Source organism: Canis aureus, chromosome 5, assembly GCF_053574225.1.
Source record: "Canis aureus isolate CA01 chromosome 5, VMU_Caureus_v.1.0, whole genome shotgun sequence".
In the NCBI taxonomy this organism is placed as follows: Eukaryota; Metazoa; Chordata; class Mammalia; order Carnivora; family Canidae; genus Canis; species Canis aureus.
Genome location: NC_135615.1, coordinates 73807662 through 73834942, shown reverse-complemented (window position 1 = coordinate 73834942; position 27281 = coordinate 73807662). Strand labels below are relative to the sequence as shown.

The following is a 27281-nucleotide window of genomic DNA, read 5'->3' as shown; positions in this document are numbered from 1 at the left end:
GCCAGTAATCTTTATACATTTCCATCAGCTTTTTGTAATGGCAAACCCTCCTACCTCTGTAGTATTTTGCAGTATACAAAGAGATTCATCTACATTTTTTCTTACTTAATCTTCACAACAACCTATTTATTTGCTTTATGCAAATGTTACATAGTTGGAGAACTGGAAATTTGAAGAGTAAGTCATTCCCTCCATTCACTTCCTCAACAAATATTAAATATACACCACGTTCTATTGATCATGGCCTCTCTGAATGCTCCAGCTCCCTTCCAGATTGCCAATCATCTAGACTCCAGACCAATGTTTTTCAAGTTGTAGGTCATTACTCATTAGTAGGTCATGAAATCAATTTAGTGAGCTGTTATCAACATTTTAACATTTAAAATGAGAGAGAAAACACCACATATATCCCAAATAGGGAGCCAGAATATTGATTTGTGAAACTCTTGCAACTATACTTCTGTGTATATAGGTGGATCTTGGGTCATGATATAAAATGGATTCCCTCTGTGGGACCTTGTTAAAAAGTTTATAAGTCATTAATTGGTAGAGGATCTCAAACTTTTTGGTTTCAGGATCACTTTACATCTTAAAAATTATTGAGAATCTCAAAAACTTTGCTTTTGTGGGGGTTAAGCCATTGATATTTACCACATGAGAAATTGAACAGAAAAATTTTAAATCATGGGCCTACACAAGCATATATACCACTAGCCATCAGATTGATCTCATTATCACATGTTTTAGTCTCTGTACATTATGTACACTGTACACTATGACAGTGGAAAAAGAAAATAACTTTTTAGCACTGTTATGGATATTGGTTTGAATGTGAAGACTCCCTGAAATGGTCTTAGGGATTGATCTATAGGATATCTCTATTTAAATGTTTCTGCCAAGTTTCCAATTCACCCTTTCCAAAACAAACTCTTCGTCTTCCTCCCTAAATCAATAAGCCTTCCCAGGATGCCTTATTCTGGTCATTGGCACTACTCTCCTTTAGTGACCCAAGATTCAAACTAAGGATTCTGTTTAAGAGCTGTTTCTTTTACCCATCAGAGTCAATGCCACCAGCTCTCCTCTACTTCTCTTCTCTCTTCCAAGTGGACAAGGCTCGGAATCATTATTGGGAGGCAGCCTAGTGTAATGACTAAGAACATAGGTGGCAGCTATACAGACCTTGGTCAGACTTTGGGCAATTTACTAATGAATGCGCAAAAATCAAAAGTACTAAAAGGTGTAGAACAAAAAGTCAACCTCCTTCCCTTCCCTGTCCCAGAGGCCCCCTGTTCCTCACCTACAGAGTAGCCACTTCTTGAGCATGATCTCTCAGAGTTTCTGATTTCATGTCATCCCTTAACTCTTCTGCCTGCCAAACTCCAGACTCACCTGGAACCCCTTCCTGGCTCTCCCCAACAAAACAGGATTTTTTTCTTCTTCCTGTTGGCAAACTCTACATAAACTTCTACAAAACTTAGCAAATATACTGCTTTGAACATAGATGCATTTATTTTTCTCACTATATTATGAGCAAATAGAACAATGTCTTTTTTCTTTGTAAGTCCAATGTCTACCTAGTTCAGTGCCTAACACAACATGAGCGTTTGGTGAATTTCTGATGACTAGATGTATTTCCCCTGATCAAGAATTTTCAATGGCTCCCCGGAGCCCGTGGGGATATCAGTCTAAACTTCTCAAAGGGGGATCCCTGGGTGGCAGCGGTTTAGCGCCTGCCTTTGGCCCAGAGAGTGATCCTGGAGACCCGGGATTGAATCCCACGTCGGGCTCCCGGTGCATGGAGCCTGCGTCTCCCTCTGCCTGTGTCTCTGCCTCTCTCTCTCTCCCTCTCTCTCTCTCTGTGTGACTATCATAAATAAATAAAAATTAAAAAATAAATAAATAAACTTCTCAAAGGGGTTTCCAATCCTCTCCATTTAACCTCAACTTCCATAGAGGCACCTGGCTGGTACAAGCGTTTAAGCATCCAGCTCTTGATTTCAGCTCAGGTCATGATCTCAGGGTCCTGGGATCAAACCCTGAGTCACACTCCATGCTCAGTGGGGAGTCTGCTTGGGATTCTCTCTCCTCTGCCCCCCCCCACCCCATGCTCTCTCTCTCTCTCTCTCTCTGAAATAAATAAATAAATCCTTGAAAAATAAAAACAAAAACAAAACCTCAACTTTCCCATCCAAACTGGTCTTCTGGGAAATCTAGCTGTAGCCAAAATAGTCTCCTCTTTAGAGACTGACTGCCAAACTCTGTTCTACTGCCGGGCTGTTGCTTGTACTGTTGATCATCAGCTAAAATTCTGAAATCAAATATTGCATCATGTCATGTGCTAGTCCCTAGAAACAATAAATTTATCAATTTTTATCTAACATGTAAATGCTTTATAAGTCTCACAAGAAAATGTTTGATTTGGAAAGTTACATGAAATCAATCCCACTGCAACATTGTTTAAAATAGCAAAAGAAAAAAAAAATAATAAAATAAAATAAAATAGCAAAAGACACTGAAGGTATCCTAATTGCTTATCCACATATGGATAGTTAAACAATATCTATACTGCATCTTTATGGCATCTTTACTCAGTGGTATGTTATATAGCTGTTAGATGAGCTAGATCTAGATAGGTCAATCTGACTTAATTTCAAGTGGAATAATACAGCATGTGTACATGGCTTCTTTCTATGGTGTTATGTTTATGAGATTCATCTAGGTTGTTGCTTGTAGCAATAGTTTCCTTATCCTCCTTGCTATATAGTATTCCACTGTATGAATACATCACAGTTTATCTATTTACTTATCTATTTTACTATTGAATACCATTGGGTTGTTTTCAGTTTTTGGTTGTTATGATTTTATTGGCTGTAAAGAATATTCTTGTGCATATCTTGTTATACATATGAACGTATATGCTCAAAATCTACCTGTAGTGGAAGATATGCATGTATGTTCAGATTTACTTGACACTGTCCAAAGGATTTCCCAAGTGCTTGTACCATTTTACATTCCTACAGTAGTAAATTAGGGTTCCAGTTGCTTCACACCTCTAAAACTTGATAATGACGATCTTGAATTTTAACCATTTTTGTGGGTAAGTAGTAAGATCTCATGTAGTTTTATTTTTTATAATTTTTTTAAAAAATTATTTATTTATTCATTCAGAGAGAGCGAGAGAGAGGCAGAGACACAGGCAGAGGGAGAAGCAGGCTCCACTCAGGAAGCCCAATGCAGGACTCAATCCCAGGTCTCCAGCATCACACCCCGGGCTGCAGGCGGCGCTAAACCGCTGCGCCACCAGGGCTACCCTCTCATGTAGTTTTAATTTGTAATGTCACGACTGGGGTTAAGCAACTTTTCATATGTTTAATAACCAAATGAACTTCCTCTTTCTGTATGTGCCTACTTAAGCATCTTACCCATTTTTATCTTGCCCTTTATCTTATGGAGTTTATTTATTTATTTTTGACTAATCTCTACATCCAATGTGGGGCTCAAACTTATGACCCAAAGACCAAGAGTCTTATGCTCCTCCAACTGAGCCAGTCAGAAACTCCTATCTTGCCCTTTATTTTAAAGGTCAACTATCCTAATTGATTTGTAGTAATTCTTTGTGTGTGTGTGACTTGTAGTAATTCTTTATATATTTCAAACATCAGCTCTTTTTGATTTATATATATGTTGCAACTATCTTCTCCCCTTTCTCTCTGTTTTATTTTAGCAGCATGTGAGGTTGCCCATTCTTCTCCATCTTTGTCGGCATCAAAATGCAATTTAAAAAAAGAAGCATGTCGAAAAGCATCTATCTCTATTTTAATTAACAGACTTAACTTTTTTAGAACAGTTTAAACTTTATATAAAACTGGGTAGATAGGGCAGCCCGGGTGGCTCAGCAGTTTAGCGCCGCCTTCAGCCCAGGGTGTGATCCTGGAGACACAGGATGGAGTCCCACATCAGGCTCCCTGCATGGAGCCTGCTTCTCCCTCTGCCAGTGTCTGTTTCTCTGTCTCTCATGAATAAATAAATAAAATCTTAAAAAAAAAAAAAACTGGGTAGATAGTAGAGAGAGGACTATTTATCCGCTTTCTTCCCTCCCCAAACATTTCTCTATGATTAATATTTTGCATTAGTATACTACATTTATTACAGTTGAACCAGTATTGATATATTAACTAAAGTCCATAGTTTACATTAGAGTTCTCTATGTTGTATATAGCAATATGGGTGTTTTTTTTTTTAAGATTTTATTTATTTATGCATGAGAGACACAGAGAGAGAGGCGGAGACATAGACAGAGGGGGAAGCAGGCTCCCTGAGGGGAGCCGGACACGGGACTGGATCCCAGGACCCCGGGATCATGACCTGAGCCAAAGGCAGATGCTCAACCACTGAGCCACCCAGGTGCCCCAGCAATATGGGTTTTGATAAATACATAATGTAATATCCACCATTACAGTATCATATAGAATAGTTTCACTGCCCTCAAAAGCCTATTTCCATCCCTCCCTTTCTAATTCCTCCGCAAGCCCCTGGAAAACACTGATCCTTTTTATTATCTCTATAATTTTGCCTTTTCCTGAATACCATATAGTTGAAATCATATAATATGTAGCCTTTTGAGATTGGATACTTTCTTTCTTTTTTTTTTTTCAGATTGGGTACTTTCACTAAGTGATATGCATTTAAGTTTCCACCATGTCTTCTATGGCTTGATAGCTCATCTCTTTTTTTATCACATATTTTTAATTTTTGTATTTTTTAAAAATTCTGGTACAGTTAACATACAGTGTTATATTAATTTCAGGTGTATAATATAGTCATTCAACAATTCTACACATTACTCAGTGCTCATCATAATAAGTGTACTCTTAATCTCCTTCACCTATTTCACCCATCCTCCCATGCACCCTCCCTCTGGTAACCACAAATTTGCTCTCTATATTTAGAAGTCTGAAAAAAAATCTGATTTTTTGTTTGTCTCTTTTTATCTTTGATCATTTATTTTGTTCTTAAATTCCACACATGAGTGAAATCATATGATATTTGTCTTTGATTTCTTTCACTTAGCATTATACCCTCTAGATCTACCCATGTTTTTACAAATGGCAGGATTTCATTCTTTTTTATGACTGAATAATATTTCATGATAGATAGATAGACGTCTATCTATATATATATCCCCCACATCTTATCTATTCATTTATAGATGGACTTGGTTGCTTCCATATTTTGTAATAGCTCATTCCTTTTTATCATCAATTAATATTCCATTATATGGATGTACCATGGCTTATTTATACACTCACTATTTGAAGGCCATTTTCGTTGCTTCCAGTTTTGGGCAGTAATAAATAAAGCTGATGTAAATATCTGTGTGCAAGTTTTTGTGTAGACATAAGTTTTTAACTCATTTGGGTAAATACCTAGGAATGCAATCACAGGATCATATGAAAAGACTATGTTTAGCTTTGTAATAAACTGCCAGGCTTCTTCCACAGTGGCTGTGCCATTTTACATTCCTACCAGCAATGAATGAAAGTTACTATTGCTCGACATCCTTGCCAGCATTTGGTATTGTTAGTTTTTTGGATTTTAGCCATTCTAGGTTTGTAGTGATATCTTTTTTTTTTTTTTTTTTTTTTTTTTTTTTTGGTTTGTAGTGATATCTTGTTTTAAGTTGCAACTCTAATGACATCTGATGTTGAGCACCTTGAAAGCATCTTTTCATATGCTTCTTTGCCAGCTGTATTTATCTTCTTTGGTGAGATGTTTCAGATCTTTGTCCATTTTTAAATTGGGTTGTTTGCTTTCTCGTCAAGTTTTAAGAGATCTTTATATAATTTGAATACAAGTCCATTAGCTGATAGATGTTTTGCAAATTTTCCCCCAGTCTGGGGCTTGTCTTTTCATCCTCTTAATGGTGTCTTTTGTAGAGCAGGTTTTTAATTTTAATGATGTTCAGACTTTCATGTTTTTCTTTCATGGATCTAAAAACTCATCGCCCCACTCAGAGTTACCTAAATTTTCTCCTTTGTTATCTTCAATAAGTTTTATAGTTTATGTTTTACATTTAAGTCTATGATCCATTATGAGTTAATTTTTGTGAAAGATATAAGGGCAACATTTAGTTTTTTGGGTTTTTTTTTTTTTTTGTACATGGATGTCCAGTTACTCCAGCATCATTTCTTGAGAAAAAGACTTTTTCTCTATTAAATAATCTTTGCTTCATTGTCAACAATCAGTTGACTATATATGTGTGAGTCTTTGTCAGGGTTCTCTATTTTGTTCCATTAATATATTTGTCTATGCTTCTGCCAATACCACACTGTCTTGATTATTACAGCTTTTTTTTTTATTACAGCTTTGTAATATGTCTTGAAGTTAGGAAGTGTCAGTCCTCCAATTCATCAGTATTTTAAAATTTGAATGTCACAATTTCAATGCGTTCTACATACATACTGCTAATTTCTATTTATAGCTTCTGTCAAGTAGATAGTGGCATATGGTATACTCTATTCACAGAGGCATAAAGAGGCTAAATAATCTGCTCATCCAACAGGTAACAGAGTCTCAGCTTTTTAGTGCCTTCGTGCACTAACCTGGTCCCTGGGAAAGGAACCTTGGTCTATTGTCTGCAAGGTTAATTATTCCCCATGTAGATTAAAACACTGGAATACTATTTGATCTGTTTTCTCTGAGTTTGATTATCGGAAGGTGTCTCCCTGATTTGATTGGTACTAGGAACCCTGGCACTGCTGAGAGTCTAACCATATACAACTGGGTGTGGCCACTGGACTGAGTTATGCGCGAAACTATCATCTTAAAAGATTCTGTAGTAGGTATTCCTAGTGTGGCTAGCCAATAATAATTCATTAATCTCTTTTGCTTGGCTTCCTCCTGCAATATAGCAGCTGGAAATGCTAAATAATTGCTTCCAGACTTTCCCAATCCTACCTTGCAGGTAGTTATAAGACAGTTTTGGCAAGTAAGATACACTCCTCCGTTGGGGGTTCCTAAAAAAGCTTTTGCTTTCTTAATAAAAGGCATCTAGTGATGCTTCCTCCACCTCCCAATTCTTCTTGTCTTTATCATAGATACGATGCTTGATGCTGCAGCAGCCATTTTATTAATAGTGAAAAACCAAAACTAAGGATCCTGGGGCAGAAAAAATAGAAATGAATTATGTTAAACAGCTGAACTAATTACAGGAATAATGTATCTCAAAACCTCTTGTTAATGTGAGAAATTTCACTCTCATATGTTAAAGCCACTGCTGGTCAAGTTATACATTACTCGTAACTGAAAACAGTCTAAATAAATCTAACTCTTCTAGTAGGTCTATCCTTGCATAGACATTTTTGGAATGCTTCTTTTGGAAATGCCATAGGATTCCTTGACATATTCTCTAAATGTCTTCAGTAGCATCAATCTTTGCCTCCCCCTTTTGTGGCTGTATCAAAGGAAGTAGATACATTTTATTTAGGAAAGAAAAGACTCGCTAGGGACATGAGAGCTGTATTCATTATCTGAAACTTTTTTAAGAGGAAAGGGGATAATGATGACTGCCATTCTTTCTACCCCTCACCAAATTGGCCTAGTTTACCCAAATACCACCTCATTTAGTATACAAAATTGAGGTTGTTACAGAATAGAGTCGAGACAAAGAAGGATTTTTATTATTAAGGGTTGCCTACCAATCAGAGTAGTTCAAGCTCCATGAGACAGAGAACTTTGCCTTCCTGGGAAGGGCTGATCAGAGAACTGAGGATGCCTAGCAGGGAACCCTTTAGGAACTGCTCAACTTCAAAATTCAAACCTCAGTTTGGGGAGTGAGATTAGCTAATTCTTTCCTAGCCTAGTGGAGTAGGGTTTTAAAGAAAGAACAGATCAGTAAGATAAATGGGAGCAGGAGCATGATTCCAAGTGAAAGGAGCAGCTTAAACAAAGGTGCAGTGTCTTTAAGATGAGTTTGGATACTCTGGATGGACCAGTTGGACTGGAGTGGACAGTTAGGGCCCTCGGCAATTTGTGACTTTAGACTAATCACTGAACTATTGTAGACCATGGATTTTCCTTGGTAATATGAAGGGACCAACTGAAATCAGCAAGTCTCAACCTTTTCTTTCTTTCTTTTTTTTTTTTAAGACTTTATTTTTTTAATTTTTATTTATTTATAATAGTCACAGAGAGAAAGAGAGAGAGAGAGAGAGGCAGAGACATAGGCAGAGGGAGAAGCAGGCTCCATGCACCGGGAGCCCAACGTGGGATTCGATCCCGGGTCTCCAGGATCGCGCCCTGGGCCAAAGGCAGGCGCCAAACCGCTGCGCCACCCAGGGATCCCCTCAACCTTTTCTTACAGTGACCCAGGCAACTACAAGTCCTAAAGAAAATACAAGGAGGTAGTGCCTGTTGTTTTTTTTAATCAGTGAGATTCTTGTATAATAATAATTACCACAGTACGGATATCAACCTTTAACTTTTTTCTTTTTAATATATTGACCTTTAACTTTTAGACAAGGCTGATACCTGTGTCCAGATAGGATTTTTTTTTGCCCCTTATTTAATCTTTAAATTAAAAAAAAAATTATAAACTATTTCAAACTTTTAAAAAAGTACAGATAATAATATAATCACCAAGATAAAAGTTTAATATTTTTCTATATTTACTTCTAATCTTTTAAGATATAAAATGTTACAAACATAGTTAAAACCTCATCCCTCACCTCTTCTTTCATTTTTCCCAGGGGCAACCATTCTCCCAAAATTGCTGTGTGTCTTTCCCATTTCAGTTTGTGTATTTTTACTGCCTATATAAGTATCTGTAATATATGGTATTTTTTGTGTTAAATTTTACATAAATATCACACTAAATGTATCATCTTTCAACTTCCTTTTTCCATTCATTATTATAACTATCTTGACAGCATGTAAATAATTTAGCTAGTTGTCTAGTACTTCATTTTATGAAAAAAAAAATAGTTTATCCATACATTCCCCTACAGAAGGACAGTTAGGTTGTTTTGACTTTCTTTTGCTATTTTAACAAGGCTGGAAGTAGGGTTGCTTGCCCATGTCTCCTTGCACACACATGCAACAGTTCCTCTAAAGTTTAGAAGTAAAATTTCTGGGTTGTAGAACAAGAGCATCTTCAATTTTAGGTCAAATATGCCTCCTTTTGCCCAAGTATCCAATCAGCAGATGAAAAAGTTTGTATCAGTGACTACCTCTGCAGAGCTGATCAATTGAGGCATTATCCAGTGCACTTAGGAGAGAAAAAGGAGCTACATTCGTTGTCACAAGCCTTATTTGAATAATCCTTGTCTTCTTCCAAAAGCCAAACAAGGAAATATTGGAATTAGTCACTTAAATATCTACCCAATAGACCAACTGTTCCTATAGTATCCTGGACAGATGATTATACATCCTATCCTTGAATACTACCAAAGACAGAGGGTTTACAACCTCCCAAAGTAGCTCAGCTCCATAGGTTAGAAAGTTTTCTCTGGGGGATCCCTGGGTGGCGCAGCGGTTTGGCGCCTGCCTTTGGCCCAGGGCGCGATCCTGGAGACCCGGGATCGAATCCCACATCGGGCTCCCAGTGCATGGAGCCTGCTTCTCCCTCTGCCTGTGTCTCTGCCTCTCTCTCTCACTGTGTGCCTATCATAAATAAATTAAAAAAATTTAAAAAAAAAAAAAAAAAAGAAAGTTTTCTCTGAAATTATCCAAAAACACCTATGGCTGGGAGGGGTGCCTGATTCTGAGCTTAATTCTCCTGTGAGCCTGTCTTTCCTATGTGAAAATGGGAGTAAGAATAATACCTAATTCATAAGGTATCTATAGGAATCAAATGAGTTAGTGTGTATGTGAATGTATGTGTATACATAGATAAATGTATGCACATATACATACATATGTATGTACACGTATATATATGCAGTATACACATATAATATATATGCATATATTCATATATGTAGAAAACAGAAAGAGAGTACATGAGAGGGCAAGTGAGCTCCTGGTAGAAAATAATCAATTAACTATAGCTGCAGCTATTTTCTTTTTAAAATTTTATTTATTTGAGAGAGAGAATGAGCGATGGCGGGGGGGGGGGCGGTGAGAGGGAGAGGGACAAGCAGAGCCCAATGTGGGGCTCGATGCCAGCACCCTGAGATCACAACCTGAACCAAAGTCAGACCCGACTGAGCCACCTAGGCATCCCCCAGCTCTTATTAATATTCTTTATCCTATCATCCATTCCTCACCAACAAAAGTTCATTCTGCCAACAAATATTTACCATCTACTATGTGTCAAAGACTGCTAGGAGCCACAGACAAATCACCCACACTTCTCTGTTGGTATTTTTAAGAGCCTCTGTGATATTGCCAGCAGAGAGCAAGAGTTTAAAATGGGAATTCTGGATTCAAAGAATCTGGATTTGAATCCCAACTGTATCTCTTCCTAGCTATGCAACTTGTGAGGACAGAACTTACCCCTCATGGTAAGTGTTCCATACATGTTAGCTATTATTCAGTTTAATTGAGCCAGTGACCTTAGCCAGGTTTCAGCCTGAGCCTGGAGAGCTATGGAGAGAGAATCTCAAAGCTTCCTTCTAGTCCCAAAGTTTATGATATTTTATATGCAGTGGAACATCTATGGGGGGAGAGATCAGGAAGATGACCCACAGTTACAAGAGAAAAACATTTCACAAAGCTGAATTCAAGTAGGTTCTAACTCCTCCAAATGGGAAGAAATCACCCTTTGGGAGCTCACAGACTAATTTATACACTTGATGTGAGCAGAAGCAGAAAAAACAAGCAACTCGTGGAGTGATAAACACGGAACAAGCGCTATGGATGCTAAATATGTCTAGTCCTTCCTGAGAGTGGGTGCTGCCTGGTTCTCACTGGAGGGACAGGGAGTCTTCAAAAAGCTCAGACTCTGAAGTAATGCAGATCTAGGTTTGAATCCCAGTTTGGTTCCTTGTCAGCTATGTGACCCTGGGCAAGTTGCTTTTAATCTTTTTGTGCCTTAGCTTTCTCTTCTGCAAAACCCAGTAAGAGTATCTAACAAACTGTACTTCATATAGCGGTGACACAGTAAATGCTAAATAAAAGCTAATTATCGTTATCTGACAAGTGGCACCCACCCTATGGGTGAGTGACAAGTTTCCATTCTCAGTAGATGATGACAGTATCTTCTTTTTCTGACTTGAGGCGCCTCATGGGTGGGGCCTGGTCTCTGCCTTCAGAAGTTGGGCAAGATGCCTCCTCCCTTGTCACCTTGGGAACTTCCTTAGAGAGGACGGTGTCTCCTCCATCAGACTTGGCACTCCGGTAGGCTGGAACTGCCTCTTCCTTCGAGGCGGGAAACAGCAGTGCTTCCACCGTTAGTCCCAGATGGACCCCGTCTCTCTCTCTCGGTCAGGCTGAGAGTTTCCAGAGTGTGTGTGGCTGGCTCCCGTCCAAGCCACTCGGTTGTAGGACTGATTACCTTTTATCCGCCTCCTTCAGGCCCAGGAGCAAGAGTGAGGAATGTGCCATTTCAGCAGCCCCCCAGGGCAGGAAGAAGTAAGATGAAGCTCGGCTCTGGGGGATGGGAGGGAGGCACTGGGGCCCCAGTCTGAAAAGTCTCTGTGGAGCTCTGTGGAGACTCCGTCGGGCTCTGAGGGGCAATGGGTGAGTGTGATGGGTGTCCCAGAAACCACATGAGGGAGCATTTTCCTTGGATGTGGGGTGGGAGGTGCGTCAGGGTAACTAATGGCAACTGGGCGGGGTGAGCCCACGCGGCAGGAGCTCTTCCACGGAGAAAAACTACGACTCCCAGGATGCCTTAGGGCTTAGTCCGGCTTTCCCGCCTGCCCACTGGCTGCCGGTCCGGTTAGCGCAGGAGCGGATTGGTCGCGGCGGTGCGGGGCTCCCCCACTAGCAGGTTAGTAGGCACCGCCGGCAGCAGACGTTGACCGGGCGCGCGGGGCGGGGGAGGGGCCCGGCTAGCCATTCTGGAAGCCGCCGGACGCCGTCTCCGTAGCGTAGCCGCCGGCTGTGAGGCGCGGGGCGGGGGCGGAGACTGCGTGGCGCAGGCGCGGTGCCGGGCTTCTCCTGGGTCCCCAGACAGCTGGAGGAGATAAACAGAGGAGGAGGAGGGAGGGGAGTGCGTGTGTGAGAGCGCGCGAGGGAGTGTGAGTGTGTGTGAGCGCGGGTGTGAGGCGGTGCGCAGGGGCGGGCGGAGGCGCTGTCCGGCCCCGGCCAGGCGCCGGGCGGGGAGCATGGGAAGGGGCTAGAGCTGCCCGGGCCCCCAGCCCCCTCCCCGGGATCCGCGCCCCCCCCCTCCCGGGAGAGGGGCCGGGCCCCCCGGACGGACATGGGCTCCTGAAGTTGCGCCGCCGCCGGTCCTGGGAAGAGGCCTGACAGGTACCGGTAGCCACCGCCCCCTGCCCTCGCCGGGCGCCGGAGCGAAAACCGGCTCCCGCAGTCCCAGCACACGGGCCGCCCGCTCTGGGCCGCCCGCAGCCCTGCCGGCCCCGGGGCCTGAGGCCGCCAGCCTCGGGGCTCAGGGGTGTCCCGAGAGGGGGCAGGCCTCGCTGGGGCGAAGGGCAGAGTGGGCCGGGGGCGGAGTGGGATGGAGGGTTGGCCGGGACGTGGGTGGTGGGGAGGCTCTGGGAATCCAGGGAGACTCTGCCAGCGGAGAGGTGGAAGTCGTCCCATCACGGGACTTTTTTTGCGGAGTTTTTGTTTGACATCTGATCTGGCGCCGGTCTCAGGAAGAAGGGGGCAGGTGGAAATGCCGGGAGGGCTACGTTGACCTGACCTGCTCTCTTAGTTTCCTGCTCTCCTGCTCTCGCTCTGTCTCGCTCGCTCTCGCTCTCGCGCTCTCTCTCTCTTGCCCTCCCGCTCGCTCTCTCTGAGAGAGTGTGTGTGTCCGTGTGTCCGTCCGTGGTCAGGCTTTTTGCAGCCGCAGATGCCTTCAGTGGCCCATCCTGGCACCAAGCTGAACTCTGCCAAGGTGTTCCCTCCGGGCGACTGTAACGCCCTTACAGAGGGCCTTTACTTGGGTACCAGCTATTCAGTACCCACTTCAAAGGGAAATAGGAAGTGTGGAATAGAAGAGAGACTGTGAACCGACCAGCGGGATCCAATTCTTGTCACTGAAAGCTGCAGTGGGACGCCCCCTTGCCAGCCAGGTTGAATTTGCTTAGTGACCTCTGACTCTCCTCTGCAGGTGTACCACCAGGGTCTCTAAGAAAAGAGGTATCAAGACTTATGACTAAAGTCTAACTGCCTAATTTGACTATTTTCCTCAAAGTCCTTTTCTTCTGTGACTATTTTTTTAACTTCCTGAGGTAGTGGTAGAGCAACTTTAAAGTTTTCCTCTTAAGTTTATGAGTTTAGAAACCTGATAGGGTGTCTGTAACTTCCCCATTCTTCCCAAGGATGCGGTAGATGATCAGTGTAAAGTGGCAGTTAAGTGTTCCCTTTTAACAAAGTCTGAAACGGTTTTGAGAAGAAGACGATTCAGAGGACACCAACTGACTCAAAGATATTAGGAAGTCTCTGCCTAGGGCACAGTTCTGTCCAGTGGTCTGAACCAAGCTTTTTCTGTACCTTACAGTCCCTCCTGAGTGGCTAGTGTCTTCACTAAGTGAGGGAACTACTTAAGGCTATTTCTGGTTTGAGTTCTGGCTTATTCTTCCTTGTAATTCTTATATTTTTAAAGAGATTGAATTGAATCTTGTCTGTTGAGTATGATAATTGGATCCTCTAGCACAGACTAGGGAGTAACTAGAAAGGCTCATTTGGGCTGACTCTGAGACTTAACAATGAAGCTTCATTGCAGGTTGTTGTATTTCATTGGCAGGTGGGAAGCAGCCTTTTCTGCCATAGTTTATGATCCTGCTGCTTTAATACTGGGATATTTTTATCTATTTGGGGGCACTTATGATCAACCCACATCTCAATTTGTAGTGCTTTGGGTCAACTCTGAAGAATAATTGGACAACAATCCATAGTTCTGCCTGAGACTCCTTCCCTTGGACTTACTAAAAGAAAGAGAGTATGTGTAATGATTATGGTGATGATATTAACATTGGCGATTTGCCACCTGTGGGTTTTAGAATTGTCATGCACTGACAAATTTTCTAGCTAGAAGAAACTCAGTAGTGACTCATGGGACATCATATTAGGTTCTTTTTTCACACACCTAGGCTTTAGGACCTGAAAGGATACAACTGAAGATCTTAAAGCCCTCTGTTAAACATCTTTGGAATTTGAGGGACCAAATGCTGCAAAGACCCAGAACTGTGACTTTAATAATTTTTAAAATTTTCTCTAATTATTTTCTTCTCTCCTTTTTGTATTAGGGAATGTTGTCCACATGTGCAGTCCTGGGTCTCAAAGAGGGAATCATAGACAACATGTAGTATGGTGATACTTACCTTTCTTTTGGGTCACTGATTCCTTTCCACTGCATCTTTGGGCTGCCATTGCAGAGGGACTCACATAACTTCTTAGGCTTTAAAAACACAAGCCCTGACAGTTTCCATCAGAAAACAATCCCTTGGTGTTAATATTTAATTATGGCTACTTACTTTGAGAGATATTTACTAATTAGAATACATTCTTAAAAGTGACTCTGGCATTTATTGAGAGCTTGGTATATGTTGGGCTGTGTGCTAAGTGGTGTTTTACTTTATCTAGCTTAGCCCTCATTACTGTCCTATATGAGGCAAAAATCATCTTCCCTGTTATACATATGAAGATACAAGTACAGAGAGGTTAAATAACTTGCTTAAGGCCACATAGCAAATAAGGGAAAGCATCTAACAAATGGCTGGCACACAGTAAGTATGCAATAAAGGTTAGTTTTTTACAGATCAAAATGACAGGAATTTGACATCATTTCCATATAAAAACAGGGTGTAAGGACACCTGAGTGGCTCAGCAGTTGAACTTCTGCCTTCTGCTCTGGGCATGATCCTGGGGTCCGGGGATCATGTCCTGCATCAGGCTCCTGCAGGGAGCCTGCTTCTCCCTCTGCCTGTCTCTACCTCTCTCTCTCTCTCTCTCTCTCTCTCATGAATAAATAAATAAAATCTTTAAAAAAACAAAACAGGATTTAAAATACTGAAAGACGGGAGCCTGGGCAGCTCAGTGATTGAACTTCTCCCTTTGGCTCAGACAGTGATCCTCAGGTCCTGGGATCAAGCAGCCCATTAGACTTCATGTGTCTCCTTTTGGGCTATGACACATGAAGAGCTGGAAGGACCAAAACTGAGATCCTGGGAGAACACAATATGTGCCTTCAAGTATTTAACTGTCCTGTAGAAAGAGAACTGGACTTTCTTTGTGTGATTCTGGAAGGTAGCACAAGGATCAAGGGATGGAAATTCCAAGAGGGGTTGGCTTGATAGGAGAGAATTTGGCTCTATAAAAGTAAAATGGGCCACCTTGTGAAGGAAGGAGTTATCCATCATCATAGGCATTCAAGCAGAGGCATTGCCACTTCTTACAATGATTTGGTAGAGGAGTTCATACTTATGTAAGTAATTGGACTATAAGTAGTCTTTCAGTATTTTAATTTTTTAAGATTTTTTTAAAATTTATTCATCAGAGTTGCAGAGGGAGAGTCCCACAGGGAGCCTGATGCGTTGCTTTATCCCAAGACCCCAGGATCACTACCTGAGCCAAAGGGAGAAGTTCAATCACTGAGCTGCCCAGGCTCCCGTCTTTCGGTATTTTAAACCCTGTTTTGTTTTTTTAAAGATTTTATTTATTTATTCATGAGAGACAGAGAGAGAGAGAGGTAGAGACAGGCAGAGGGCGAAGCAGGCTCCCTGCAGGACATGATCCCCGGGACCTCAGGATCATGCCCAGAGCAGAAGGCAGAAGCTCAACTGCTGAGCCACTCAGGTGTCCCTACACCCTGTTTTTATATGGAAATGATGTCAAACTCCTGTCGTTTTGACCTGTAAAAAACTAACCTTTATTGCATACTTACTGTGTGCCAGCCATTTGTTAGATGCTTTCCCTACAATATTTACCCTCAGATCCCCTATGAGGTAAAAATTATCATTATTCCTACTTTACAAATGAGGAAACTGAGGCTCCAGAAAATTAAAAAAAAAAAAAACAGACTAACGTACAGGTTACACAGCTAGTAGTAGTAGGACTGATATGCGAACCTTTGTCTGTACCTTCTTAGCTCTGTAACATAGGGTAAATCATTTGTTTTCTCTGAGCTATAGTTTATTCCTATGTGAAATGAAATTTGTGACAGTACCTTCTTACAGTGGGTTTATGAGTACTAAATGGTATAATACTTTTCACTAGACCTCACTGATTGCCCTTTAGAGCCTGGTTTGGGGTAAAAGAGTACCACTTTGTTTCTTTAGGGTGAATACAGGCCTGACAAACCCTGAGAATTCTGGGGTTCATTCTTTGTACTATTTGTAATAGTTGCTGACTCTTTGAAGGGCTTTGTGGCATTAGTGACTAATACCTTAAAAACTTGAGGCTGAGAAAGAGGAGGGTTCAGCCAATAGGTTGGAGACTAGGAGGCAGTGTCAGAGGCCTTGTGGGAAGAAAGTCCTTACCCTACTAGAGAGTCAGATTCAGGGATCACTGTTTACATTTTTATATTTAATGTCTGATTTTAGAATGAACAAGGTCACAATTGCTAGAGCTCTGATAGAGCTGGATGTCAAGAATAATAACCCTTAATCCTCCCTGTAGCCATCTGGGGAGGTATTAACCCCATTTTCTTGGGGAGTGGGGCAGAGCAGGATCAGACCTTACCCAGGTAGCTATCCAGGGGCTCCCCTGAGGCAGTGTTAGGATCAGGATGGTGGCAAAATTTTATCCTTGTTCACAGCCCCCAGATTTTGTTTTCAGAAAGTACAAAACTGCTTAACTATATACCTTTTAGGGAGACTTTCTCAGAATGGGAGTCAGGCATTTCTGGTCTTGGAGCTTCATCAGTTGAGCCCTAAGTATTTGGGTCCAGTAGCTTTACCTGGTTCCTTTTTGAGTCAGACATCTGGATGTAAGCAATTGAATTGAAAAGGAAGCATTTCCACATTGATTGGCTTAGTTTTCCTTAACCTTACTGCTAGGAGGAAAGTTAGAGGGTGAAACTTCAGGGGCTTTATTATGAGACATACTTTGTATAGTGGCAGAATTTGGAAAGATGCAGGTTAAAGGCAAAATCCAAGACTGCAGATGCTCATACATACAGTGAGAGAGGACAGCATTATCAAAGTATGCTCTGTTTTGTTTTCTCTTTCTGTTCCCTTCCATTACCTTAAGGTAATTGTGGCTTTAGGAGAAAGCAGATAAATTAGCTGTAATCACTGAAAAGCAAAGTTCTGAAAACATCAAGAAAAATTTTTCACAAAACACAAATGGCAATACAGAACCCATTCATGCAGAGAAGCCATCGAAGTGAGTTTTTATCCAGTTTCCCACAAAGTGAAGCATTTCTTAGGATAGACTTCCATAGAGAAAGCTTTAGTCAACCCTTTATGGAATCATTTGAGTCAGGAGCCTCAAAGATGGCAAAAAACTTTTCCAAAGATGCTTTGCTGATGAGCCTAGCCCATCAACCAAAACTTTCCCAGATACTGTCCCTTGTGCCAACCATGACTCCGAAACACATTCTTGAAATTTATGTTTGAGACTGGCAGAGTCAAGATGATTTTAATTCCTTAGCTTAACCAAGGAATGCTAAGAGCTTCTTTTAGATCTTTTAAAAGATCTGATTAAAGATAGTAACTATTATTTAGTGGCCAGTGACTTGGGTTTTAGAATTAAACTATCTAGTTTGACTCTCCATTTAATAACTGTAACTTTGGGCAAATTAACTTCTCTGTGCCTCAGATCCTGCATCTGTAAAGTGAGGATAACAATAGTGCCTACCTCATAGGTTTATGAGGAATCTGTCAGATAACACTTATGAAATGCTTTGAATGTTCACTGAATATTTTTACCAGGCTTGGTATCAGGCATCTTACATGTGTGGATCTTCACTCTGAAGGTAGGCATTATCATCCTTGTTTTGCAGATTAGGAAGCGGAGGTTTAGAAATGCAGTCACACAGAAAATAGGTGGCAAAATCTGTCGAACTCAGCGCCCAGCTCTTCATTTTATTGTGCTACTTCCGATGACCTTTATACTTTGGAAGTGCATTTTTTTTTTTTTTTTGTCATCTATAGGGTTGCTCCAGTAGGTAAACCACTGCAAATAGAGTGAGAGGACTTGCATATGTCTCTCGCATAATTCAGAATGTTTAAAGGGGGGCAGTGGTCACTCAGGCTGGGGCATTTTTCTGCAGTGGAAGGCAGCATGTCCAGAGGAAAAAGAATACAGATAACTGAGGTTCCATCTCCACTCTACTGCTACTAGCAGTGTATCTTTAGAATCATGGGAAGAGGTTTTATAGCTCATCACAGAGTGCCTCTCATTTTGCAGATAGGGAAATAGGCTGAGACAATGAAATGCCTCACATGGGGTCCTTCAGCCAGTTAGAGGCAGAGCCTAGCCTGGAGCACAAGACCCTAGATCCTGGTCCAGTGCTTATTCCTCAGTACCACACAGCACTCTGCCTCAGTTCTCCTTTGTTAAAAGGGGTGATGATAGCTTTCTAACTTCCTTACAGGATTGTTGTGAAGTTCAAGTTAAAAGAAGGAACAAAAGCACTCTGATGGGTATAAAGCACTGTATGTATTGCAAGATAGTCATGCAGTCATTCAATCAGCAAGTACTTATTGGCACCTGCTAAGCCCACATCACTCCTTGGAGACCTAGGAAGGTCAGTAGATGAATCAGATGAAGAGCTGACCCTCAGGATGCTTTTAGTCTCTTCAAGAAGCTACAAAAATAATTATAGTTCAAGGCAGGAGATAGAAGGAAAGGGTGAGAACTAAATTTTCATAAGTTCTGATTTTGAGGCAGAGAAAAGAAGAAATGGTTTTGGGGACTTTGTAATTGAGATATAATTAACATGCCATAAAATCTACCCTTTTAATGTGTTCAATTCTGCACTTGTTAATATATCCACAAAGTTGTATAACCATCACCACTATCTAATTCCAGAACAACAACAACAAAAAAAATTCCAGAACATTTTCATCATGCCCCGAAGAAACCCATACCCTTTAGCTATATCATCACCACCCCAATCACTCCCATCTTCTTCCTCAGTTCCAAGCAACCACTAATCTACTCTCAGTCTCTGCAGCTTTTGCTATTCTTGACGTTTCATATAAATGGATTCATATAATATTAGTGGCCTTTTGTGACTTCTTTCAAATAACAGTGTTTTCAAATTTCATTCCATTGTAGCATGAATCAGTGCTTCATTCCTTTTTATAGCTGATTAATATTCCATTATGTGGATATATCACCTTTTACTTAGCCATTTGTGGACATTTATCCACTGGTGGACATTTGGGTTGTTTCTACTTTGGGGCTATGAACATTCATTTGTGAGTTTTTGTGTAGACATATGTTTTCGTTTTTCTTGGGTTATACCTAGGAGTGGAATTTCTGGGTCATATGGTGACTCTATGTTTAACTTTTTGAGAAGAGGCCTGTCTTCTTCCCCCCCCCCCCTTTAAGAGAGAGAGAGAGAGGGGCGGAGAGAGGGAGAGGTAGAGAGAATCTTAAGCAGGCTCCAAGCCATGTGTAGCCCAACATGAGGCTCAGTCTCACAACCCTGAGATCATGACCTGAGCTGAAATCAAGTGAGATGCTTAACTGACTGAGCCATCCAGGCACCCCAAGAGGAGGCTTCTCTTAAACAGTTTTTTTCTTATTGCAAGTAATACTATCATTCATACTTAATAAGTATTTACAGTATTTACAATGTGCCAGTTATCCCATATAATCCTCACAACTGAGGTAGGTGCTATTATATAATATATCTTCATGTAACAGGTGAAAAATATCCAGTATTTCTTGAGCACTTGCCAGGCATTATGCTAAGTGTTTTATAATGCATTATCTCATTAATGTTCCCAATAACCCTATGAAGTAGATATTATTACATATATCTACATGTAAAAACAAACAAACAACCCAGGAGCTTAAAAGGTAAATAGTTTTACCCAAAATCACACAACCTAGTGTATAGTAGACCCCGGTTCAGACTCCAGTTTCTTTCAGTTCGAAGCTTTTTCCTAATAGCTATTTCTATATTATTATAAAAACAATAAATGTTCACGATAGAATACTTGGTAAGTACAGAGGAACACACACACAAATATATATATATATATCACCTGTTGTCTTACCAGAGAGAAGACCACTGGCACATTTTTGATGCATATTCTTTTTGTTGTAACACTGGAGAGATGTACACTTTTGGTGTGTCTTTTCTTTTTCTCCAAGGCTAAGATGGCCATAGATATGTCCTAAACCTGATTTTTTAAAACTATATATGAATGGTTTTCTATTTTATTAATCAGTTTTCCATGTTTTGAATGATTCTGTAATAGGAAAAAAGAATTTTAAAAGGACTTATGAGAGGGGCACCTAAGTGGCACAGTCGGTTAAGCATCTGACTCTTGGTTTTGGCTCAAGTCATGATCTCAGGGTTGTGAGATTGAGCCCCACATTGGGCTCCCTACTCAGTGAGGAGTCTGCTTTAGATTCTCCCCCTCTGCCCCTCTTGCTCATGTACTCTCTCTTTCTCTAAAATAAATAAATACTTTCTTTAAAAAAGGACTTTATTAGAATTTCAAATTTTATGAAGTAAACAATATTGAACCCCCATATATCTGTCCTCCTATTTCAATAACTGTCAGTATTCTGTCATTCTTGTTTTATCTATATCTCCTCTGCTTTCCACCTCCATTCTATTTTTAAGTAAGATTTCCAAACATTAAAATTCACTAATCTTGATTGTGCTATTTTGACAAATGGTTATACTCATGTAACCCATACCCCAAATACCCATGTAACCATGTTCCTATCAATATATAGAGCCCGTCACTCTAGAAAGTTTCAGGTGTCCTTACCTTGTCAATCTCCACCCAAGCAGTACCTTTTTGTTTTTTTCCACTGAATTTTTGTCAATTCTAGAACTTCATATGCAGTTGACTCTTGAACGATGTGGGAGTTAGGGGCATCAACCCTGACACCCCTCCATGCGGTCAGAAATTCACATATAACTTTTGACTCCCCCAAAATTTAGCTACTAATAGCCTGCTGTTCACCAGAAGCCTTACCAATAACAGTTGACAACATATTTTGTATGTTACATGTATTATGTACTATATTCTTATAATAAAGTAAACTAGAGAGAAAATTTGTTAAGAAAATCATAAGGAAGAAAAATACATTTATAGTACTATACAGTATTTATTGAAAAGAATCCACATATAAGTGGACCCACATATTTCACATTTTCATATTGTGTTGTTCAAGAGTCAACTGTAAAGGGGATTGTACAGTATGTGCTTTTTTTTTTTTTTTTAATTTATGATAGGCACACAGTGAGAGAGAGAGAGGCAGAGACACAGGCAGAGGGAGAAGCAGGCTCCATGCACTGGGAGCCCGACATGGGATTCGATCCCGGGTCGCCAGGATCGCGCCCTGGGCCAAAGGCAGGCACTAAACCGCTGCGCCACCCAGGGATCCCAGTATGTGCTTTTTAAAAAGATTTTATTTATTTATTAGAGAGTGCGAGTGAGGGAGGAGCAGAGGGAAAGGGATAAACAGACTCTTGCGCTGAGTACAGAGCCCTACATGGGGCTTGATCCCATGACCCTGAGATCACGACCTGAGCTGAAATCAAGAATCAGATATTCAACCAGCTGAGCCACCCAGGCGCCCCCAGTATGTACTTTTTTTATATCTGGCTTCTTTTGCTCAGAATCCATGAGATTCATCCATATTGTTACCTGTATCAGTAGTTCCTTTTTAAAAATATAATAACTTCAATGGGATATAATTTATATACCATACAATTCACCTGTTTAAAGTGTACAATTAGGTGGTTTTTAGTGTTCTCACAGATGTGCGCAACAATCACCAGTTAATTTTAGGACATATTTATTATATTCATTACCTCACAAAGAAACATCAAGTCACAATGAAATATCACTTCATACCCACTAGGGTAGCTATAAATAATTTTTTTTAAAGCAAGCATTGATAAGAATGTGGAGAAATTGGAATCTTGTACATTGCTGGTGAAATTGCAAAATGGTGCAGCTGCTATGGAAAACAGTTTGTCCATTCCTCAAAAAGTTAAATATAGTATTACCATATGACTCAGCAATTGCGCTCCAAGGTACATACACTAAAGAATTGAAAACAGGTAGTCAAACAGATACTTGTATATGAATGTTCATAACAGCAACTATTTGCAATGCCCCAAGTGGATAAACAGTATGTGATATAGCAGTGCAATGGAACAGTATTCCACCATAAAAAGGAATGAAGTACTGATGATACATGTTACAAGATGGATGGACCTTAAAATATTATGCTAAGTGAAAGAAGCCAGTCTCAAAAGGCCACATATTGTAGGAGTTTATTTATATAAAAATTCTAGAATAGGTAAATTCATAGATGTAGAAAGTTAATTTGTGGTTGCCAGATGGCGGGTGGGGGCAGTGAGGAAGGAAGAAGGACTGACTTCTTAATAATTATGAGATTTTCATTTGGTGCAATGGAAATGTTTTGGAACTACCTAGAGGTGATGGTTGCATAAAATTGTGAGTGTACTAAATATCACTGAGTTGTACACTTTAAAATGGTTAATTTTATATTAATTTCACTTCAATTAAAAAAAACACCTATCCTTTAGCTATCACTACTCTATCCTCCATCCCTCTAGCCCCAAGAAACCACAAATCTACTTTCTATTTCTATGGATTTGCCTATTCTAGGCATTGCATGTAAATGGAATTACAGGCATCCTCAATTCTTGAAAGTTCACATTATGCCACTTCACTTTGTGAAAGACCTACATTAGCACCTGTTTTTGCTAACCAAAGGAAATCTAAAGAGGATTTTTGCTTTTATGAAAAGGATGAAAATTGGATATAGTGTTCAGCATTTGTTTTGCTGTGAGCCCATTATAGAGGCAGTGCACACCCTGAGCAGCGAGGGTGGCACTTTCCAGCTTCTCCCCTGGGAACTACATTCGGCATCAAGACACCATTGCTTTGAACTGTGTCTTTGAGCCTCTGTGCTTTATCTTCATTTATTTTGTTCATCCATTAGCAAGGTGATACCAGAAAAAGCCTAAGAGAGGTTATTTTTTGGTTTGGGAATGCTCAAAAAATTTTCCATATAAACTAATGGTAACTGCCTTTTCACATTATGTCACTGCACCTTAGGATAGGTTTCATAGGAACGATTTACTTTTGGATAGCAGGAGAAAGCTATATACAACATGTGGCCTTCGTTCACTTAGCAGAAGGTCTTTAAGTTTCATCCATGTTGTAACATGTATCAGTTCTTCATTGCTTCTTATGGCCAGATAACATTGCATTGTATAGATATACGACATTTTGTTTATCCATTCATCATTTGATGGGCATTTGGGTGTCTGCCTTTTAGCTATTATGAATAATCCTACTATAACCCTTCTTGTACACACTGTTGTATGGAGTTACTTTGTTTTTAACAAAGTCACCTTTTTCCTCCTGATCTTGCAATTCTAAACTAGCAGAGGTGAGAAAGACATCACACTCCCTGTGCCCCATCAGCCTACAATGGAGTCCTCAATATCAGCTTTGTCTCTCTGGTAGAAAAGAAAGTAAGGGAGAAATGTAACCACACCACTTCTGAGCATAGATCAGAAGCTATCAAGTCTTACTAGAATTCAGATTTGGCTAATAACATCTGTTGAGCACCTACTGTAATCCAGGTACTATTTGTACCTGTACCTTCATATATATTTTATCATTTATTCCTCCAACAACCAATTTAAGTAGATGAGCATCCCCATTTTACACATAAGGAAATTGAAACTCAGAAGGGTTGAGTAACTTGCCTAAGTAGGTACTAATCGGTAAGAGAGGGCTGGATTTGAGGCCCAAGTACCTAAATATTTTAAGTTTGCTTCCCTTTCTGCTACCAGAGTCCAAACAAGGACTATGGCACACCTGATATGGGTGGCTCCTCATGTTTATTTGGATATTACCATTCAATCTTTGGTTCCAAATGAGTTATCTTTGCCAGGTGTACTTTGTTCTAAGGCCTGTTAACCTCAGGCTATTATATTACTAGTACCTTTTGCATTAGGAAGTAGATTAATTCCTCCAAATTGAGCTGTTAACTGAAATTTCTTATTAACTTCCTTTGTAATAGCAGAGATCTGCCCATGGTAGAAAGTTTCCCAATAGCCTGAGTTAAAAATTTGTGGAAGGGATAGGGTTAAGTGGCGACATGCTAGGCATTTTAGACTCTAGGAGTAGAATATACCTTTCGGGAGGTATATCATATGCATGGGAGCTCATATTTACTCTAACATTATGTCATATGTTTTCCTCTGTGCCTTAGGCATTTTTTATATTTTTCATATTCCCAACTCCCAGAAGCTGGCTTCCTTCTTCCTTCTGTTATTGTCAACTATAGTTGGCTTGCAGTATCCTCAATGACAGCAGATGCCGTTCCTAAACCTTTGTACTTTACCTAGAGAAATTTTTTTTATTGAGCTTTCTTGTTCTGCTAATTAGTCCTCAATGTCATTAGAGCTTTAAGATGAACATAAGTTCACTGTGCTATCCTTAGAATGAAGAATACACATTAAAAGTTGGTTGTGGTTTGTTACAGTCCTAGTTTTTTTTTTGTTTTTTTTTTGTTTTTTACATTTTTATTTATTTATGATAGTCACAGAGAGAGAGAGAGAGGCAGAGACACAGGCAGAGGGAGAAGCAGGCTCCATGTACCGGGAGCCTGACGTGGGATTCGATCCCGGATCTCCAGGATCGCGCCCTGGGCCAAAGGCAGGCGCCAAACCGCTGCACCACCCAGGGATCCCCAGTCCTAGTTTTTTGCTTGTGATTTCCAAGTGCCCTTTCTTGCTCTCCTGCCATGTTTAGTTTGTTTTTCCCCACTGTCATTTTTGTGCTTTCTTCTAAGATGTATGAGTAAATGAGCATAAATAAGATTTAATTTATTATTCTTGTTGTTCCTTCTGAATTTACTGTCCTAGCTGTTCATTTTGGTCATTTGGTTAAATTGGCCTTTTTCAGTCCCTTTAAGGTGTTCTGGTCACAATAGCCTTGGTGCCATTGATACTCAATTCATGACAACTATATTGTGTGCTCTTGAAGAGAATGGTCTGTGTTTAGCTTGTTCTTTGCTGTATTTTCAAAGTCTCATGTGGTGCTGGAATACTAGGCATTGAAAATGTTATCTTATGGATTCTTGAAGTCACTTATTTCAGTATTTTTGCATCTCGGCAGAACTGAACACATTATTTGCATACTGCACCAGAGATAGAAATCCCCTTGATGTAGTCTTTTCTGGTGTTTAATCATAAATATATAACTTCCTTTCTTCAATTCTAAAATCTCCATCATGTCATTCTGTATCTGTGAGTTCTCTTTGTTTTATGGAATTTACTATTCTAGGACACTCCTTAAAATAATGCTTTTAAATTTTGACTGTGATTAATTTTCTTCATATTCAAATGACTATTCCTTTATTGATTTTATTATTTGTATTTGGGGGACTTTTGAATCAAAGTATGAAACTAATTATGCCCCTTATAGATATGGGGGTATTTCCCTCCTACTGTGAACCTTTTAAATAATCTCTGCTTAGAAGTGTTTCCAGTTAATGCCTGCCTAAAAAAGTTTGTAGAAGGTACTGAATCCATGTTTCCTGAAAGGGGAGTGAAGATGGGCTGTGCTCTAGAATGAGCTGTCTGCTGATATGCTATCATTTCTTCTTAGGAGGGGATCAGAAGTGTTTACCAAAATACTAATGGAGCAGTAGTTTTATTAAATTAGACCTTTTGATTTTTAAACCTCTGCCTACCTGTCTGATATTGTTTTAAATCCCAGTTTTCATTTTACCATTTATCTGAATTGTAATGGCTTTTGTGTGTGTGTGTGTCTACGTTTTCTGTTTTTTCTCTTCTGTTCGTCCTTTCAGTTTTTTTTTTTTTAAGATTTTATTTATTTATGCCTGAGAGACACAGAGAGAAGCAGAGATAGACAGAGGGAGAATCAGGCTCCTCACAGGGAGCCCGATGTAGGACTTGATTCCCGGACCCAGATCACACCCTGAGCCAAAGGCAGATGCTCAACCACTGAGCCACCCAGGCGTCCCACCTTTTCATTTTTGTAAACACACACCAATCTTAGCTAAAGTCCCTTGCCTTTGATTTTCTGCTTTCTTGGGTGCTGTGTCTTTCATCCCAGTCAGTATTCCCCCATGTCTAGCGCAGTGCCTGATACTTGGTACAAACCCAGTTAATGTTTTAAGAAAATTAATGAATGAGTAGTAACAATTTAGTTGACTCCTATGGTATATTATCATAGTGAACATTACTCTAGGAAATTACATGATTTATTCATACATACAAAGTGATAGTGTACATATAGCTCTGGGTTTGAGTCTCTGCTCTAGCTTCACTTATTACCTGTGTGACATTGTGAAAATTGTTTCGTGTCCATGACTCTGTTTCCTGTTCTGTAAGATCATGATAGTAACAGCATCCACCATACAAGCTTTTTGAACCAGTCTTCTCCTGTACTCTTTTAACAGTGGTTGTTCTTTCTCCTCAAAAGCACCCTCCCCAAGTTCTTTGTGACTTCTTCCCATTCATGTTTCACCTGAGTGTCATCTTTTGAGAGGGTTCTTCTCTTTCAGTCAGGATTTGTAGCTGTAAGCAACAGAAACCAACTTTGGCTGATACTGAAAGGTTATTAGGGAAACTAACAAAATATCAGGGAAGGCCACAAAGCCAGGCTTGAAGAATGGGCTAGAACAAGGGAAGTTGGGTAGTAGCCAGGACTCTCAGCCAAAATCATTCACAGAACCAATCCATGAGGTCACTGCTGCCGCTTATAGGGCTTACACCACTATGACCAGCTGATTGGACTTTAACGGCCACTATAGCCACACTTTGCTGCCAGCATGGACTCTCCATGGTCCTCTGATTCTTTGATACCAGATCCTACTTAAGGTCTGAGGTTGATGTGTCTGTGTATATTAAGCCCTTAGCACAATTCCTGGTACATAGTAAGGGTATATTTGGCAACTTGCTATTTCTTAGCAGATAATAGTATATTATTCTAAGAATAAAATTAAAGAAA

General features: G+C 40.3%; 1 protein-coding gene and 1 long non-coding RNA gene across 5 annotated transcripts in view; one reads left to right on the top strand and one right to left on the bottom strand.

Annotated features, from left to right (window-relative positions):
* Positions 1-6100: 6100 nt before the first annotated feature.
* LOC144314603 (uncharacterized) lies at positions 6101-12864 on the bottom strand. The gene is made up of 2 exons (XR_013380474.1): positions 11151-12864; positions 6101-7158 (listed from the first exon to the last, which is right to left on the bottom strand). It is a non-coding gene; the product is annotated as an uncharacterized LOC144314603 (long non-coding RNA).
* WDTC1 (WD and tetratricopeptide repeats 1) overlaps positions 12100-27281 on the top strand; it is a 62342-nt gene continuing 47160 nt past the window's right edge. For 2 of the 4 annotated variants that reach the window (XM_077898934.1, XM_077898936.1), the window contains exon 1: positions 12101-12414. The gene's annotated coding sequence lies outside the window, so the exon portion shown is untranslated. Of the gene's footprint in view, positions 12415-27281 lie in introns of all 4 variants that reach the window. The other 2 variants (XM_077898935.1, XM_077898932.1) reach the window with 2 other exon arrangements.